Here is a 7500-nt window from a genome sequence, read left to right as displayed (position 1 = left end):
GTGACAACCAGGCCATGGCTCATATTTCTCGGTCACGACTTGGTTTTCGGGGCCACGACTTGGTGTTTGGCTTCATGTTATAGGGTCACCCATTACTCGTAATCGCTCTCCGGCTTCGCTAGGCAACCTCTATTGCCTTGCACTTTCCGACCCCTTATCTGGGTACCAGGGCATGGAGTGGACATGGTACCCCCTATATATACATATTGCACAAAAAGTGAAGTGACAGGAACAGACATTGATTTTCTAAGGAGTCATAATTTTTCATACAGTGCTCAAATCATGTCGGATCGACCCGATATTTTGCACGACTCTTACGTTTGATGAAACAAATTGATTCTCGGGTTCCGAAGTTTCATTGGCATGTCATTCTGAGCTGCGGAGTTCGGGCTAGCCTTGGTTTCCGGCGACCGAGGTGCGCCTGATGGTTAAAGTGCGCATGAAGTGATTTGGGTTTCCGTGAAACCTTGTATAGTTGGTATGTACGTTGTATGGTCTTGATGTCGAAACCGGCTTTCGACCACCTCATCCGACACTTAATCGACAGAGAACATTATACGATGGAGGTCCCGTACGTCAACCACAGTCGATACGTGAGTGGTTAGTATCGACCGGGAACATTATACGTTGGAGATTTCGTAGTATCGACCGAGAACCAAGTCCGACACCATTATACGTCGACTTTCGACAACCACATCTGAGATCACTCGCATGTCTAGACTCGATCTAGAACATTATACATCTCTAACGAGTTTTCGCCATGTCACCCGAACCCTTCTTAAGGTGTGAGCTTCGAGTCGAGTCTTGGTACATCATGGAAAGTCAGGGTAGGTGTGACCACCCATGGTAGGCAAGGTAAGTTAGCTATAAAGGATTAAAAAGGGACATTTATTTCGAGTGCAATCATACCAGCACTAACGCACCGGATCCCATCAGAACTCCGCAGTTAAGCATGCTTGGACGAGAGTAGTACTAGGATGGGTGACCCCCTGGGAAGTCCTCGTGTTGCACCCCTTTTTTTACTATGATTTTTCGTCCAGGGTTACCATCGAATCGGGCAACAACCATCGCCCGAGCACGACTCCGACCATCAGGGTAACGAAATAAGGTTCACTTTTCACCAAGACATGACGATCAACCATAAGCTAGGCGGGCATTGTAACGTCCTTCCAATAGGGTCTGGAAGAAACGTTACTAATATCAAATAAACCAACATATTATAATACGAGAACAATACTAAATGAGAAAATTTAACTTTATTGAGTACGCAGCGGAAAATGAAATGTCGTTACAATAATGGAAATAATGGGATTAATAATGTCGTTACAACAATTATAAATTGTTCAAATGCAGAAAAGTAAATATGCGATATCTCTTGATCCTAAGTCCAAGTAGCATCACATAAGTAGTAGATAAGAAAGCTTGAATCAAACAGCACCTGAGACAAAACATGCTAAAGTGTCAACCAAAAAGGTTGAGTGAAGTTCATAGGTTTAACAAAAGTAGTTATCGTTGTTTTTAGACCACAAGATTTAGTTGTAAAGTTGATCTCCCGCAGGATCAAAAAGTAGATCTCGCAGATCCAAAAGTAGTACTGATTCGTGATATTTTAGACTAAACGTTTGTTTTGTTGCCCCGATGATAAGTTGGCAGTACCTTATCACCATGTTTAAATCATTATTAAGTAATACAAAGACATCACGGTCAAATGTATCGGGGACGTTACTCCCGATAGGCCTACCCCCAATAATTAAGAATGCCTTATCCTGAAAGCAATTAAAAAATATCACTGTGGGGTCTTAGTAGCATAAGCTAGTCATAGTACAGTTTAGGTTCGTACTTGTGTCTAAGTTGTTTAAAGTATAAAAGCAGCATGTGTCTCACCCCAGTAAGTATAAAAAGTGCTATATCAATAAGAGTGGGGCTATGAAAGTCACCTTAGTAAGTAGAGAGAGAGTTATTCCTCGAAATAAAGAGTTGAACGAGTGAGCAGGAAAGTCAACCTATTGACATTTAAGAGTAGTTAAGTGTTTTTCCCATGTTTAAGTTTAAGTATGTGTTTAAGTATAGTTTGTTTTACTAAGTTTCTATTCCTAGTAAGTTACTATTTTTATAAAGTTTCCATTTTTAGAAAGTTTCTTATTTTACTAAGTTTCTATGACTAGAGAGTTTCTACTTTTATGAGTGTTTTTCATTTTAGGATACTTGCCGTATTAGATAAGCTTCCAATCACCCCTTTTCCTTCGAATGGCTAATTTTGATCTAGGGGCTTGAGCCATAGGACCCTTTAAATCAGAAATCCAAACCCTCTGCCTAGAATCTCGTAGAAACCATTCGTCAAGAAAGTTCGAAGATCTATACATCTCTAATACATATCCCAAAATGTTTTTGTGCTACAATATAAGTAGTAGGTTATAGGTGCTAGTAATAGTAATAGTGTATACATGTTAAGTACTAGTATAAGTAGTATTAGGGTTTAAGGTTTTAATATGTATATGTATATATAATTCGTATATATACATAAAAATATTTTTTTTTTACATGTATATATGTATATATAAATCTAGGAGTGTTTATGTATATACTTATGAATAACAAGTTTATAATATGAATATGAATTAACAAATATTAAAGTTTATGTAAATAGTTTAGGGTTTATGTTATACCTTTGAAGATTCAAGATAATTAACAAAGAAAAGATGAACACGATGAAGATGGAAGATCAAAGCCTTAAAAATCTTGAAGAACTCCTTGAAGATTCTTGAAGAACACGAAGAACAAGCTTGAAGATCCGAATACCACAAGAGAGGGAGAGGGAGAGATTGTTTTTGAGAGAGGATTTTGGTGTGATTTGTGAATGAGAAACTAGGAGTCTAGGAGTATTTATATAGTGCAAGTATTAGAGTGTTAGTCAACATAAGGATGTTCTAATTAATGATTTTATTTTGTTTTATAATTTTTAGTCAACAAAAGGTGGTACTAGTTTATAATTAGTCAACATAAGGATGTACTAGTTTATACTTTATTTTTAGTCAACATAAGGATGTAATTGTTTAAGATTCTTTAGTCTCATTATTATTACTATTATTATTATTATTATTATGTTTATTATTATTTTTACATTTACTACATGATAAGTATTATTTTCTTTTTACTAATTCATGACTTGTATTTATTTTTATTTAGTTTCCAATTGTTTTATTATTTATATAAATGTCACTTTTTATTTATTATTTATAGATTAATAGTTATAAATAATATTATTGAAATGCATAAATTTTAATTAGCAGTGAGTGTCGAACAAAAGTTTATTATTTGGTCAACGTTAAATTGATTGTGTATATAACAACCCTTAAATAATTAATACGTATAGTCAGACAGTAAACCCTAGGGTCATTTCAGTAATTTCAGAAGTCAAAAAGTGAGGGTTGTTATAGTACCTCCCCGTTAATAAAAACTTCGTCCCGAAGTTTTAGGTAGACTTCTCGGATGCATCAGCAGTTGAGAAGAGATGGGGATATTTCCGTTTCATATGGTCTTTGCGTTCCCAGGTATATTCGAGGCCTCTACGCGAATTCCAACAGACTTTAATGATAGGTATGTTGCTTTTACGCGTTTGTTTGACCTCTCCTTCCATGATTTCTATAGGTTCTTCAACGAAGTGCATTTTATCATTAATACGAAGATCATTCAAAATGATGATGTTATACAAGTCATTTCAGTAAATTGGATACATGAAATGTGTTATGAATGGTATTGAGCTCATTTAAAACCTTGAGCATTTTATGCACAATATTAGGGCAGACAAACAGAGAGGAGTTCGTGAAAATCACAGTCATGAAATTTGATAGAGATCTTCATTGTTTACAACAAGAATATTTTAATGATGAATATAAGTTGAAAAATAAAGTTTTATCACTATTGAATAATATGGATAAAACGATTCGTTTATAGGAAGAGTATAAACGAAGCTATCATAAAAGAGTGAAATGAGAAAATTAAATGTTCGCCTTAACTTTTGACGTAGTCACGATTGATTTCCGGAATTCAAGGAATTAAAGGAAATCTTCGTAATCTATAAGATTTGATTCTCCGGTATTTACGAAATTTTGAGATTTGTTTGATTAAATGCGGTGATTTGCCTCGATTGATGTGTTTGGAATTTTGCTATAAATTAGCTTCTTCCGTTTCATTATCTTCACCACTTCTATACTTTCTTTCTCAATTTAAACTTCCAAAAGATTAAGAAAATGCTAAATCCAGTTCTGATCCTGGTTATTATATTGACCATCTATGCAGTCATTCTTCTTTTTCTTTTACCGCCAGAGGAATCTGTTTACTTCTTCTATGCTCTTGGGGTTATAATGTTTTTAATTATCACGTGTCTTTATATTGCTATACGCATTGATATAAACGGTTTGTAATTTCGGAGTCGTTATCGGGCTTTATATTTTCCCTTATATGTCGGCGCTTTATGTTTTTGTTTCTTCTTCCCGACTTCAAGTCAAGCGAGTAATGGTCCAGAATTCATAGGTATGAAGTTTTGAATGATCATAATATATAAAGTAGAAAGGAAAGGTAATACCACGATTTGATTTGTCATATTACCAGAATATCCGAAAAAGACCGAATCATCAAGAAAAATATTTTCTTGATATGTTTAGAGTTTAAATAGAATGTAAGAGTCGTGTAACATGGCAAATGATGATTATAAAATCTATGAATCATCATCTTCCATTAAAAATTGAGCATGACTTACTGTAATATAATCACGTTGGCCTGACGTCATTATATTATATTAACTCATGCTTCAATTCCCAATCACTTCTTCAAAGCATTTATAATTTAAACTCGAATTTTACAGAATATAGAAACTAAAACAGTTTCCTTTATAAAGATATCGCAAAGAGATACTTAATTGCGGACATGAATCGTTATGAAGATATCTTCCGAAATATAGAGGATATTTATGATGATATTTTGGAATTTCTAAGTTCGAAAGTTGATGAAGAAAAATTTTCCGCAAGCTTTTAACATGACTTTGGAGCAAGATATTCTCTAAAGATTTTACCGGATTCAGAATTTCCTGGATTCTTTGAATATAGGGTTTGGCCCTTGTGTTTGTCCTTGGTCTCCTCCATGGTTAGCTCAATCCGTTTTTCAGTTCCAAATTTTCTTTTGGGCTTTTCCAACGTACCATTCTTTATTATCAAACTGTTAGCCCTTAAGAACATCTATAGCATTTGCTGCTTCGTCAGCATTCTCAAGGTTAACGAATCTGAATCATTGATTGACAACCCGAGATGGTTTCAAGAAATTTTATTTTTAGATGATTAAACGCTGATTGTAATCGTCAATGGATCTAATGGTTGACGAATAGGCGTTGTTGATTTCAAAAGTAATGAATGATAATTTTGGTGGTTTGATATGATAATTCATCATAGAATACGAATGAATATAATTCATGAATGTAGTGATCTTTAGGAAGATAACATCTGCTATAGCTTTACTTGAATTCTGATATGTCAAATTCAGAATCTGTAATTTGATTTGAATGAAAATGGTTGTTCTTTGGTGCGCGGATACATATGTGGATGTAAGTAGTATAGTTACTGATTATTGAATCAGAATTTGAAGAATGTACAATGTAACATATTAATGTGAGATATAAATCTTTCTCGGGTATTACTTACCCATTAAAATATTTTCACAATTAACAGTTTGTACAAAAGAGAAGATATACGTTCATATATGTATTCTTCAGATATAATATAGATTTAATGAGTTAATATAATATTAAACTCATTTGATTTGCGGTTGAAACGAGAATAAATAATCTCCAAAACCTTAGAGATTTCATAATTGTCGCGAAATATTTCGCTAATGAAGTTATGAATCAATACTTCAGCGTTCATTGTTATTGATATACCTCAGTATATGATGTTGGTGCTCGTGGAATTCTTGTGAAATTCATAAGGCACGAATGATGTTTTCTAGAAAGTTTCGAGTACATCGAAAATGAAAGTATACAATCAATCATGTATTTGAGTAATACACTTGGTTTATTATGAAATGGAGTTTATTGTGTTGAAGCAGTGATTAACGATTGTTAAGTCATTAACGAAGGATGTACATCATAGCATATTAATGATATGAATTAATCAAGTAGTACATACTAGTTAAGATTCACACGTAATAGGTTAGTATGAAAAGATTTATTATTGTTCCAATCCATATATATAAAGTATACATATGTAATTCTTCAGGAAGAATGAGTCAATACATCTTAACTCATTATTACTAATATTCCTTGGTATCTATGGGGCGTATGATGTTGATGTTTGAGGTACTGAGTGTGATGTTGAGGCGTTGAATGCGGATGTTTTCGTTGGTGAAGCTGGTGATGTTGGTGGTGATGCCGATGGTACTGGTTATGCTGCTGGTGCTGCTGCTGGTGTTCGTAGGTTTCGCACCATATTCTCCAGAGCCACTACTCGAGCGCGAAGCTCGTTGACTTCTTCTATTATTCCGGGATGATTGGCGGTTCGGACAAGTGGATGAATAAGATCTAAAATTTTAGATATTATATATTCGTGACTGGATATCCTGGAAATGAGGGTGAAAATAGTGTTTCGAACGGGTTCGCCAGTAAGTGCTTCAGGTTCTTCACCAAGAGGTGAATTCGGTTGGTGGAAGGGATCACCTTCTTCTTGTCTCCATTGATTAAGTTTACTACGAACCCATCCCCAATTCATCCAAAATAGATGATGGCTGATTCGTTGGTTCATTCCGGTTACGCTGCCATTAGAGCTCGAAGAGTTCGAGGAATCCATATTATGTGTTTGGAATTAGGGTTTTTGATATGAGATTAGTTTTGAATACTGGATGATATATTCGTGTCCTCGAATACGTGTATATAGCAAAAAGATTTCCGTAATTTATGGAGGGAATTTAGGAAAAGTGTTAGACAAAATCTATTAGGGTAGATACGATAAGATATAATAAGATATGATGTGTCTTTACTTTAATAATGGCAGTATGACGTGTCGAGATCATAAAGTGATGAGTATGTAATCTAATAATCTTTTGATTAAAGACTTTCAATTCGTATACTGTGATAACCCAATGACATTTTTCAATTCGCAAACCGATGCATAAAGGCATAAGGCATATAGGTACGTGATATAACAGAGAGTTATATACGTTTGAGTGTGAGTAGTAACAATTATAAGAATTTCAAAATCATGGATAATATTTCATGTAATACATATGTAATACACATAACCATGATAGATGACTTATGAATGTCAAGAATTTCTGAAATCATTGTGTCGCATTTAGATGCGGTGGTGTAATTGGATAGTACTCAGAAAAGTGAGCAGAGTTCTTAGATTAGCTCGGCATTCTAAGATAAGTAAAGTTTCTAAAGTATAGTGTAGCATTTAACAGTTAAAGGCAACAATTAAAGGCACTATGGTCAAGGAAAGTTGTAGTCCTACA

At 34.4% G+C, this 7500-nt stretch overlaps 1 non-coding gene across 1 annotated transcript; it reads left to right on the top strand.

Moving 5' to 3' along the window:
* The first annotated feature begins 895 nt into the window (after positions 1–895).
* LOC139878048 (5S ribosomal RNA) lies at positions 896–1014 on the top strand. Its single transcript, XR_011768941.1, has one exon. It is a non-coding gene; the product is annotated as a 5S ribosomal RNA (ribosomal RNA).
* Positions 1015–7500: the final 6486 nt, after the last annotated feature.

Source organism: Rutidosis leptorrhynchoides, chromosome 11, assembly GCF_046630445.1.
Source record: "Rutidosis leptorrhynchoides isolate AG116_Rl617_1_P2 chromosome 11, CSIRO_AGI_Rlap_v1, whole genome shotgun sequence".
NCBI lineage: Eukaryota > Viridiplantae > Streptophyta > Magnoliopsida > Asterales > Asteraceae > Rutidosis > Rutidosis leptorrhynchoides.
Note: the sequence above shows the minus strand (reverse complement) of the source record. Positions and strands in the feature narration are given on the sequence as shown.